Source organism: Peromyscus leucopus, chromosome 14, assembly GCF_004664715.2.
Source record: "Peromyscus leucopus breed LL Stock chromosome 14, UCI_PerLeu_2.1, whole genome shotgun sequence".
Lineage (NCBI taxonomy): Eukaryota > Metazoa > Chordata > Mammalia > Rodentia > Cricetidae > Peromyscus > Peromyscus leucopus.
Genome location: NC_051075.1, coordinates 2,481,784 through 2,494,334, shown reverse-complemented (window position 1 = coordinate 2,494,334; position 12,551 = coordinate 2,481,784). Strand labels below are relative to the sequence as shown.

Genomic DNA, 12,551 nt, shown 5'->3' with positions numbered 1-12,551 from the left:
GATCAGAACGCATGAAAAGTAACTTAGGCATTCATAGCCATTATGGGCTTTTCCCTGTGACTTTAGAAGACACATTTTTGTTTTGTTGCTGTTGTTCCCTATGCCTACTCATGGCTATGGGAACAAATCCACAGGAGACCCTCTCTACAGCATAGAGTTGCTGAGGCTGCTGCTAGACTTGAGACAGGACCAGACTTATCTGGTTTAACAATGCCCATCATCCATTCAGTCTCTAATTCTCTAGTTCTTGAGAGTGTAACAAGGTGTTTGAAGTGGTCATTGGGAAAAGGACCTAATCCAATAGGACTAGAGTTATTATTTCAAAAGTATGGGGCATCAAGGACAAGTACTCAGATTGTGCACATTGAGAAGGCAGCAAGTCTGGCATGGTCATGTGCAAAGCCTTAGGAGACACCAACCCTGTCAGCACCCTTGGTCTTGGAATTCAGTTTCCAGAACTGTGAGCAAATGAGCTTTGGTTGTTTAAAATATCTTCTAGACCAACTCCAAGTAGAGAGCTCCTAAGTTCCCACACAGTCACAGCACAACTGTACAAAGCAGGTATAATGGAGGCATGCACACAGAGCAGGTGTAATGGAGGCATGCACACAGAGCAGGTGTACTGGAGGCATGCACACAGAGCAGGTGTAATGGAGGCATGCACACAGAGCAGGTGCACTGGAGGCATGAACACAGAGCAGGTGTAATGGAGGCATGCACACAGAGCAGGTGTAATGGAGGCATGCACACAGAGCAGGTGCACTGGAGGCATGCACACAGAGCAGGTGCACTGGAGGCATGCACACAGAGCAGGTGCACTGGAGGCATGCACACAGAGCAGGTGTAATGGAGGCATGCACACAGAGCAGGTGCACTGGAGGCATGCACACAGAGCAGGTGCACTGGAGGCATGCACACAGAGCAGGTGTACTGGAGGCATGCACACAGAGCAAGTGTAATGGAGGCATGCACACAGAGCAGGTGTAATGAAAGCATGCACACAGAGCAGGTGTACTGGAGGCATGCACACAGAGCAGGTGTAATGAAAGCATGCACACAGAGCAGGTGTAATGAAGGCATGCATACAGAGCGGGTGACTTTAAGAGCAGCAAGTAGCCAAGTCCTTTAATCAACTTCCTCCCCTGGCTTATGTCTTACTCTGAAAGGTTCTGACTAATCCACATATCGTTAATGTGGTTGCAGAAAAAGACAAGACCTTGGAGTGAGTGGATTCATGGCCCATGAGGTAGCCACCACCAACAAGCTGGTGAAGGTTTGATAACTGTGCTGGGCCTGACATCCCACCCCTCAGCTCCTCTATGAAAGCATGGGGTATAGATGGTCAAAGACCTGAAGCAAGCCAACTTTGTCATTATATTCTGCAAGGTTAGAAGAGACAAAAAAAAATTATACTTTTATATGGATGTGAGAAATGCGGAGGAGAAAAAGAAACTGTAGCCCTAAAGTGGCTATAATAATATCCAGCTTGGGCTCAATGGTCATGTTTACTACTTTGGAAAATTCCATTTCAACTGTCGCTTCTCACGTAGGAGTTGGGGTGACAGTGGTGTTGGGGTCTGTCTGTGTGGACCCCTCCTGCGATGGAAGCCCCTGCCTCCTCTGAAGGCCTTTCACTAGCAGGTCTGAATGCAGCTGCTTACTGCTTTCTCCCTCCTTTTCGATTTGTTTAGTTTAAAATATTTAACTGTAGCACAATGAAGTGTCTCATTTACAGCGTTCTCCTGGACCATTAGGAGGGGACTCCACACTCATTATGCTGATGAGCGTTCTACTTACCCATGCAAATTCCGGGAGTAGCAGCCTGGGAGATGGGAGGTGCTCTAGGTACGCCATCAAAAGCTTTTTTTTTCTTTCTTTTTTTTTAAAATTTTGCAGCCACTCAGTGGGCAAGGCAGAGCAATATTTAGCCAATGGTTCTAGTAAATATTATGGGAAACCCTTTTTATGGAGTGCTAATTCTGGCAGAGCATTTTCTTAAGTGCTCATGTTTCATGTTTCGTTCTCATTCAAACCTGCCTGGGAGCCCCCAATGCCTGATAATCTACACAGGTCACGTGTGAGGGGACGTGCCATTCAGCAGTGGCTGGTAGCCATTCTTTACAACGCTACCAACATCTCAGTATTACAGCCGTTTCTGCGGGACAAACTTTCCAACCCACGAACTTCCCTTCGGCCATCTGTCCACCGTCCCATCCCCCATGACCCTGAAACTCACTGATTGGCTCCTGGCCAGTCTGCGGGCCACCAGATGACACTGCTCCCGTGAGTTTGACAAAACAACCACAGCAAACTTTTTTGGAGATCTGAAACAATACCCAACCCTCTCAGAGCGTCCCTGAGGAAGTGGCATCATCACTTTCATTTTACTCCATTTGTGACAACCCAAAGAAAACAACGCAACCTACTGCAGTCGCTGGGGATCTGCCGCCGTGGCGGCTGGGGAGTGCTACCAAGTGACCTTTCAGAGAAGTTAATTTCCAAGAGCCATAATGGCCTGTGCTGCGCATACATTCAGCGCCACTTCTGTCGGCGTGGAAAAGAATTTCACTTTCTACGGTTGGAACAGAAACTCTCATACATCCCCATTTCTTAAAAAAAAAAAAAAAAAAAAAAAAAAAAAAGTCTATAAATAACCCAGGATCAGCAAAATTATGCAAAACACCCTGCTAGAAGAAGAAATGTAAACTAAAACCACTTACAGAGCGACTCTGGCTGCCAACTTAATCTGATGCTACGACGACTGTAAACATGTTGTACTTTTGGAACCTGAAGTGATCCACGTTAGTACAGATGCCATCGCAAGGGGGAGGAGGAGGAGAGGGGAGGAGAGAGAGAGAGAGAGAGAGAGAGAGAGAGAGAGAGAGAGAGAGAGAGAGAGAGAGAGAGAGATTCCGCAACAGCAACAACGAAACAGCAACAAAAGCCTAGCCGCAAAACAGAGCAACCTGATTCGGTATTCTGCACGGTGCACGACCCGATGGCTGACCAGCTGCAGTCAGTACCGGCTCCCCTGGCTTGCACACGCCAACTGTTTTGACTACAGGCACTTGTTAAACACAGAGTTTCAGGTCCTACCAGTTGGACACCAGAAGTTCACAGAACTGACCCAGTGCCAAAAACAACAAGCGCAGAAAGCGAAACGGTTGCCTCGTGTGAGTGTCTGGTTAACTGTGTACGCGGAGCCTGAAGCAACCGCGTGACATTAAGAATTTAAAAGACCTTAAATAACAAAAGCAAAAGATTAGCAACTTGAAAATGAGATAGATGTTGGCAGATAATGTGAAGACATTAAGCTACTATATTGGTGAGTGGGGGAGGGGGTTGGTGTCACATGACACATTGTGGTTATCAGCAGAAGGACTGGGTGTTTCCTCAAGCATCTTCCATACGATTGGTTTAGAGATATTTGCAAAGATTGGTTTAGAGATATTTGCAAATATTGAGGACTTCCAGGGTTCAGGAAGTTGGTAAATCCCATAGGAGAAAAAAGGGACACATTGAATAATGTTTTTTAAATGCAATAAGAAGTGTCCAAGTTACCTACTCTGTGCATTGAGATTGAGACCAGAGATTGAGACCACACACTGGAAGCATGGTCCTGGCTGGCCCAAGGGCAGGCACCATGCCTCTGGAAACTGCTTCAGGGCTCCCTTTGGAATGAGGAATGCTGAGGACCAGCTTTCTGTCTAATCAAGACTGGAGTCTACACTCTTGGACAATGACAAGGAGAGGTCTTTTCACTTTGCAAAATGAAATGAAAAATAAAAAAAAAATTTCCATTGCTGAGCAAGGCTTTCTATTTCTTCCCCAGAATGCACCAAGCACTATTTACTTTAGGATAATCACAATTAGCCAGATTAAATTTTGGAGTTACTTAAGGATTTAGGTAAATTAAATTCCATGAGAACTGGGGTATGGATGTCGATATTTAAATTTGGGTGTAGACTTAAACCTTCTGTATTACCTATCTATCTATCTATCTATCTATCTATCTATCTATCTATCTATCTATCTATCATCTCTTTCACCTATGTATCTATGTATCTATCATCTATTTATCATCATTGTCTATCTGATTTGATAGACTTCAAATGTCTGCAAGTCATGCAAATCCTAGGACTTGGTCATTAGAAGCACCCTGTGAGGTGGATGGCAAGACCTGTTATTCTTACCCCATTTTCTGAAAACACAGGCTGGACTTTCTCAGGGTCACAGAAGCAAGAACAGAGTCTATCACTCTAACTGTGGGGTGCAGCCTATGAGACTTCCAGGTGTGAGGGCTTAGGTTCTCCATGTACTTTCTTATTCCCTCCTTTCTTTTACCCCTCTCTTTAGATGCATGGGGATTGAATCCAGAGCTTTTCACATGTTAAACACATGCTGTACACTGAGCCATCCCCTCACAAAGCCCTTAAAAACAACATGCTTTGTTATTCCCATTTTCACAGAGAAGTAGATGGAGAGTCAGGAAGGCTACATGATTTGGTTAGTGCCAGGCCTTCCATCCCCAGCCCAGACCTCCGTATTTGCCTCTATCATGTTTCCAGAAAACAAAATGCCAGAACTAAAAAGATGGATCTTAAGTGTGTAAGATCTCCCTTAATTCTTTGGTATTGCCACTGTGGCTTTCTGCAGCAGATTTCAGCCTGCCAGTACCACACAGAAGGCTTCCTTCCTTCTATGCTAGGGCAAGCTTCACACATCTGTGCGCCAGAGCTATTGTTTCAACAGAAGACATCCTTTTCCATCCAGTTTGTATCCTGAACGCTCTGATCCCACCGGTTCATTTACCTGTTATCCTTGGTTCCTCACTCAATTCCAGTTTAAGAACATGGAGCAGTAGCCCGCAGCCCCACCAAACTGCAGGTCTGGAGCCTTTGTGTCCATTTTGCTAGCAGAGGGCTCTGGGTTTGCAGATCTTTTAACATAGATAGGCTTTTGCTGAGTTTGCTTATTTCTTCTTCAGTAAGGACCACTGACAATATTTAACCACACAAAAGTACCCATCATAATGGCTCTTTCTCCATGCTAAGTGGACATACTCATTGCCGCAGCAGAGAAGACATGACTGCTACACCATGCCCTAAAGCAGGCTTGCTGCAGGGTTTGGCTATCTTTCTGAGGGGATGTGGAAGTAGGACACTGTAGATGACCAGGAGGCCTGGTCTGCAGTTAGGAATGGAAGTTCCTGAAAAGAACTGAACCACACTGAAGTCTATAGAACTGATTGGCCGATTCTGTGACATGGAGTGGGTGGGACCCTGAAAGCACAGAGCCAACTTATCTTGGGGCATTTTTAGTCCTCATTATAGCCATTAATTCCCTCCTCTGTATGTAGCCTAATGTCTTTGTGACCAGTAGGTAACGCTTTTGGAATGTATAAACATACCCCTAGTTTCCACAAACCAAAAGACCAACAATGGCCTCAGACAGCATCTGAGGCCTACAGCTGAGATACCCCACTTAGCAGTGACCCACCTACCTCACAGTTCCACCAATGTACCAGCAAAGTATCTGGATTTATGATTTTCTTTGTTCTATTACCACTTTGAAATCTGGTATTTGGGAAACCCTAAATCTGTGTTCCCAGGCCAAGGTCACTCATAGTTAGCCCTAGAATAAATGGTCTCCTTTCCACTTTGAGATGAGAGCTGTGTCTTTGTGGTGAGAGGGGGAAATGAAGATGTTCAGCAGGAACTGAAGACTTAGGGCCAGTACTGGGGACACTGAATATAAAACGCAGGAGGGAGCTGGTTAAGAAGAGAAGATTAGCACTCAGGAGGCAGAGGCAGCTCTGAGTTTGAGGTCAGCCCAATCTACAGAATGAGTTCCTGAACAACCAGGAAACTCTATCTGGGAAAAAATGAAGATTAGGACATTCTAGAATGTTTTACCACCTCCTCATGAATCTTTATCTTGAAACAAAACATAAAAAAATCATGGAAGTAAAAGCTAGGACAGTTGTGTGTCCTTTTGAACTTCACAGAGTGGAATCAGAGCAACACGGATCACACAGAATGATGGAATCCACACATCCTAACTGGCTGAAAAGGTTCTGTGGTTGTGTGGGATGACTATGTAGTGGCCCTTGTGGCCTGTGAACATTCACTTTGAAGGGGGTTATTTGAGGTTGCTTGAGGAATAGTATGACATTTGTATCCACAATGCCTGAAAAAGTATAAGCTCAGGGTAATTAGAAATCTTGGCAGGAAAATGTGTTTGCTTAAAAGACATAAGGTGAGTATTTCCAGGTAGCGTGTGACTCCTCATGAGCACAGAGTCCACTTTTATAAAATTTGAAAGTACGACACATGCTTTGACAAGCACTGTCAGATTTAGGGAAGACAGAGTAAGATGTTTACAATTAGAATTGTGTCAGAGAGATGCCACCAAGACTGACATCTGAGTTCCATCCCTGGAACCCACAGGTTAGAGGGAGAGAATTGACTCCTGAAATTTGTCCTCTGACCTTCACATATATATGTAAAGTGGCCTGCATGCACCCTCACACACACATAAAATAGATAGATAGATGAGAGATAGATAGCAGACAGACAGACATAATAGATAGATAGACATAATAGATAGATAGATGATAGATAGATGATAGATAGATAGCAGACAGACAGATAGACATAATAGATAGATTAGAAAGATAGATAGATAGATAGATAGATGATAGATAGATAGATAGACAGATAGATGACAGACAGACACAATAGATAGATAGATAGACATAATAGATAGATAGATGATAGATAGATAGATAGCAGACAGACAGACATAATAGATAGATTAGATAGATAGATAGACAGGTAGATAGATGACAGACACAATAGATAGATAGATAGATAGATAGATAGATAGATAGATAGATAGATAGATAGATAGATAGATAGACAGAGCCAGATATGGTGGTGCATGTCTTTAATTCCAGGAGCAGGTGAAAGCCCCTGTGAGTTGGAGGCCAGGCTGATCAACACAGCAACGCTCCAGCACAGGCAGGGCTACATAGAGAGGCCCTGCCTCAAGCAAACAAACAAATAATAAATAGAACAAAAAGAAGAGAGGCCTGGAAATCTATGGGGCATGCTGGTAACAAGAAGTTAGTAGAAGCAGGCTAGCAGAGGGAAGTGTCCTACAGACAGGAAGGTGCTACAGCTGGTGCTTCACAAAGACATCTTTACCACAAACCAGGAAAAGCAGCTCGCCACCACCGGCACATCAGATGCTTCAGGGAATGCCAGGGAGCTCAGTACGCCAGACCTGGAGAACAGCGGTACTGACAGAAACGTGACAGGCTCCCATGTCCGTGCTCTGGGCTTTACAGGAATGAGGAAAAGTCAGACAGACAGAGAAAAACTGGGACAGTATAGTAGCACAGGGGTGGGGTTGTTGCATGCAGATAAACAAGGAGGCAGGGTTATTGTACTCAGCTGGACAGGGCAGGTTTAGCTAATCTCAGTAGACATCTCTGTAGAGGAGTGGTCTTTAGGCCATAAACATCTAGGGGAGAAAAGTACAGTGAAATTTTCTTTTCATTCAAACTAGGGGAAGGCTTTGTTATGCCTCTTCCCTGAGGCTCACTCAGGGAAGCCGTCACCACATCTATGGGTCTGAGGCATTGGGTTAGTGATATGGCCATACCAATGTTATACATTCACCCAGGACTTTGTTGGCTCCCTACATGTGATGTTCATATTCGTGGCTGTGGCTTCTACTGGCTTCAAGGTCGCTTGAACCCTTGGGTCCTAGTCGCAGTGGTAGCCCTGCAGACTTCCCAGCTAGTGTCTGCACTTGACTCAATACTCTAGACTCCATCTCTTGGATATGCCAGACAATACCTGTGATCAACTTGTAGCTCATGTCCCAAGAGACTGTAACCAACATTGTAAGTTAGTTTTACATGTATGAGACCACTGCCCTTAGATGTTTGATGAGAATGGCAATTTTAGCTAGACTTAGCCAGAAATGCACTAGAGTTTGAAAAATGACTTTATAGTGAACGTCAAAAAATATGAGATGACTGCAATCTAGACGGTTGGAAGGAAGGTCCTTCCAGCCCAGTTCTGAATCTCATTTTCCTTGTAAGCCAATGCCTAGCCACAGTTCAGAAGCTAGTGTTTCTAATACATTTTGAATGAATAAAATCTAAATGTGAATCACTACACAAGTTCACACAGAAAGTGAATACGTTACATGTGTATCAGATTTGGTTGGTTATCTTCCTTCCTTCATTTCTTTTCCTTTTTATCCTTTGTAGTGTGGAGGGTCAAACTCAAGACCTTTCCCATGCCAGACAAGAGCCAGACCAAATTAAGTGTGTGTGTGTGTGTTAGTATGCTCAGAAAGGTTCTTAGAGAAGCTAAAAGAGGCCATCAGATTGCCTGGAGCTGGAGTCCCAGAGGTTGTGACCTGCCAGATACAGGAGCCAAGAACAGAACTCTGGTCCTCTGCAAGAATAAGTGCTTTTATCCTCTGAGCCATCTTTCCAGCACCTCAAAATAGGTATATATATTTTTTAAGTTGTGGTTCAAATTAGGTAGATCACAGGTACACCGCACCATGGCCTGCTTATTAGCATACCAGCACTGACATTGCATTAAGTGTTGCAACTAATCTGGAGATGCTGGAGGCCGTGAGAGGATGCATGGGAACTAATGCAAAAACACCATTTTCTATTTTTTTCAGAGGCTGGGGATCAAGTCCAGACCCCTTACACACACCAATTAAACACTCTACCTCTGCGTTATCCAGACCCCTTACTATTGCATTGTACTCCAGTGAGGATTTTGGTTGCAGGGATGGCAGCTGTCCTGAAACCAATCCCCCAAGAAAACTGAGGGACACTGAATTTGGGCATTTTTTCAAGGTGGTGTTCAGGCATTTATCACTGTAAAACTAATTGCAGGGCCTCCAACCGGAGCTTTCAAGATTTTGACACTTACCTACTTTTAAGAGAGAAATTTTGGCTTGCAACTTCCTGTGCACATTTGTATACAAAAGAGTAGTGTCTGGGGAGGTCTTTAACAGCTTTTCTTGCCTCCCCTCCCCACTTTTCTCCTGTCTCTCCCCTTCCTATCTCATTTGTCTTAACTTCTTTTTAATTTTAGATTTATTTATTTTATGTGTTGCTGCAAAATCAACAGGTGCTGTTAACTCTCGAGCCATATATCTTGCCTCTCTATTCTTTAATTCTTTAAAATCTTGGTCAGGACTTACTAAATGGGTAGTGAAGTTTGCAAAGTAGGAGGAAGCGTTCCAAGCTACTCACCCTACACACAGCTGGCCTCAACCTCCCCACCGGTGTCTTGTCATTTCCTTTTGCCTCTCTGTCCTGCTGCTTAGAACCCTCTCTTCCCCAGGCTGGAAGTCAGGCCAAGCAGCCTGTTAGTATGCTGCATGCAAACTGCTCTCAAGGAACCCAAGGGTATCTGATGACCATGATGTGGTGCTGAGATGCAGATTTGTTACAGCACCATGCAGCACCGGCTCTTGACTAGGCAACATTCAACCAGAAAACACCTCCTGTGCACATGACTTTCCTTTTGAATGGAGTAAACTGATAGTTGGGGGCTCTGGCTGCTAGGGCTATAAAATGAAAGGGGCTCTAGGCAGTGAGCTTAAGGAAGGACTGGGTCTGGTCTGGTCTGGTGTGTGAGGTGCCCCGATCCTCAGCAGCACTGCTGCATCTGAGCTGTCTACCCTAGCTGGCCTTTGCTCTGCTATTTTTAGCAACTCCTAGACTACCCTTCAGCCATTTAGTCTACCCTTCAGCCATCTAGTCTACCCTTCAGCCATCTAGACTACCCTTCAGCCATCTAGTCTACCCTTCAGCCATCTAGTCTACCCTTCAGCCATCTAGTCTACCCTTCAGCCATCTAGTCTACCCTTCAGCCATCTAGTCTACCCTTCAGCCATCTAGACTACCCTTCAGCCATCTAGATTACCTTTCAGCCATCTAGTCTACCCTTCAGCCATCTAGACTACCCTTCAGCCATCTAGACTACCCTTCAGCCATCTAGTCTACCCTTCAGCCATCTAGTCTACCCTTCAGCCATCTAGTCTACCCTTCAGCCATCTAGTCTACCCTTCAGCCATCTAGTCTACCCTTCAGCCATCTAGTCTACCCTTTAGCCATCATGGATCCTTTCACCTAAACACAAAACATAAACTAATTAGGGAGTGGAATTTTTGGTTGCATTTTAATAAATTCATGAAGTTTGTATGTGCAGTAGGTAGACTGATTTATTCATTTGTTATTATTTTTAACTAGCAAAAATTTAAATATAGTGTCCTTAAAGAACCTAAATAAAAAGCAGTCAGGCACTGGCTAAGCAAATCATTGGCATACGTATTCAACAGAATGCCAGGAAGTTATAAACATTATGGTGTTCATCTCTATTTTCTGAAACGTGTCCCCAATAATTTTATTTTTTTACTGAACAGGATAGAACCCTGGGCTTTATACATGTTAGGCAGGCCCTTCCACCACTGAGCTACATATCAGTCCCTTTCAGTAATTCTACATGGGGGAAAAATAAAACCAGGTCTCAAAGCAATGTCTGGAAAATGATTCTATTTTTACTTTTGAAAATATAAAATACATACATATTCAGGGATACATAGTGAGATCCTGTCTCCAAAATATATATGCATATAGACATTTATGTACACCACAGACACTCACCCGTAGGGAAAGCTGGAGAGTTTGACATCACAATATTTTTTTAAATTTTTCTGAAACTTTGGCAGCTTTTGCAGTGAAATCTTTTAAAAAATATTTTAATCTTCTCGATAAGGTCTACATTGTAAAAGGTTTGTGTATGCTGTAGTGTGTGTGTGTGCACGTGTGTGTGTGTGATGTGTGTGCGTGTATGCTGTAGTGTGTGTGTGCTGTAGTATGTGTGTGTGCGTGTGCGTGTGTATGCTGTAGCGTGTGTATGTGCGCGCGTGTGCGTGTGTGTTGTAGTGTGTGTGTGTGCTGTAGTGTGTGTGTGTGTGTGCGCGCATGTGCGTGTGTATGCTGTAGTGTGTGTGCGTGTGCGTGTGTGTGTTGTAGTGTGTGTGTGCTGTAGTGTGTGTGTGTGTGCGTGTGTATGCTGTAGTGTGTGTGTGCAAGCGTGTGCGTGTGTGTTGTAGTGTGTGTGCTGTAGTGTGTGTGTGTGTGCGTGTGTGTATGCTGTAGTGTGTGTGCGTGTGTGTGTGTTATAGTGTGTGCGTGTATGCTGTAGTGTGTGTGTATGCTGTAGTGTGTGTGTGCGCGTGTGCGTGTATGCTGTAGTGTGTATGTGTATGCTGTAGTGTGTGTGTGTGTGCGTGTGTGCATGTGTGTGTGTATGCTGTAGTGTGTGTGTGCGCGTGTGCGTGTATGCTGTAGTGTGTATGTGTATGCTGTAGTGTGTGTGTGTGTGCGCGCGCGCACGTGTGTGTGTGTATGCTGTAGTGTGTGTGTGTATGCTGTAGTGTGTGTGTGTATGCTGTAGTGTGTGTGTGTGTGTATGCTGTAGTGTGTGTGCGTGTGCGTGTGCGTGTGCGTGTGCGTGTGCGTGTGTGTGTGTGTGTGTGTGTGTAGGGCTGAGGACAACTTGCTAGCGTGGCTCTCTTCTTCCACCGTGTGGGTCCCCAGCATGGAACTCAGGCCGGGCAGCGAGCATCTGTGTCTGCTGAGCATCTGTGTCTGCTGAGCATCTGTGTCTGCTGAGCATCTGTGTCTGCTGAGCATCTGTGTCTGCTGAGCATCTGTGTCTGCTGAGCAGTCTCACCAGCCCAGTTCTGACCCCGAGGGTGATCTGGAACTCACTCTGAAATCCATGACTAAAGCCCAGTTCTGACCCCGAGGGTGATCTGGAACTCACTCCGAAATCCATGACTAAAGCCCAGTTCTGACCCCGAGGGTGATCTGGAACACACTCCGAAATCCATGACTAAAGCCCAGTTCTGACCCCGAGGGTGATCTGGAACACACTCCGAAATCCATGACTAAAGCCCAGTTCTCACCCCGAGGGTGATCTGGAACTCACTCTGAAATCCATGACTAAAGCCCAGTTCTCACCCCGAGGGTGATCTGGAACTCACTCCGAAATCCATGACTAAAGCCCAGTTCTCACCCCGAGGGTGATCTGGAACTCACTCCGAAATCCATGACTAAAGCCCAGTTCTGACCCCGAGGGTGATCTGGAACTCACTCCGAAATCCATGACTAAAGCCCAGTTCTCACCCCGAGGGTGATCTGGAACTCACTCCGAAATCCATGACTAAAGCCCAGTTCTCACCCCGAGGGTGATCTGGAACTCACTCCGAAATCCATGACTAAACTTTTTTTTTCAGTGTTTAATTGGCAAATTAAAATTGAATATATCCAAGATACAGACAGTGCCAGACATTTTCTTTTATAATAAGGACAAAAGTAATTTTTACCTTAGAAAGATAGTTCCGGGTTGTTATGCAAAGTTGTACCTGTTTGGGCTCAGCTCTCACTTTTCCCATGCCACCCCTCTGCTCTGCAGCTTTCGAAAGAGTTCTACTGG

General features: G+C 44.8%; 1 protein-coding gene across 12 annotated transcripts in view; it reads right to left on the bottom strand.

The window, feature by feature from the left end:
• Positions 1–12,551, bottom strand: part of Atxn7l1 (ataxin 7 like 1) — a 229,788-nt gene that overhangs the window by 68,806 nt on the left and 148,431 nt on the right. For 2 of the 12 annotated variants that reach the window (XM_028878464.2, XM_028878469.2), the window contains exon 1: positions 2,721–2,865. The exons of 8 other annotated variants lie outside the window; for them this stretch is intronic. The gene's annotated coding sequence lies outside the window, so the exon portion shown is untranslated. Of the gene's footprint in view, positions 1–2,236; positions 2,579–2,720; positions 2,866–2,966; positions 3,099–12,551 lie in introns of those variants that run through there. 2 more of the 12 variants (XM_028878468.2, XM_037210495.1) reach the window with 2 other exon arrangements.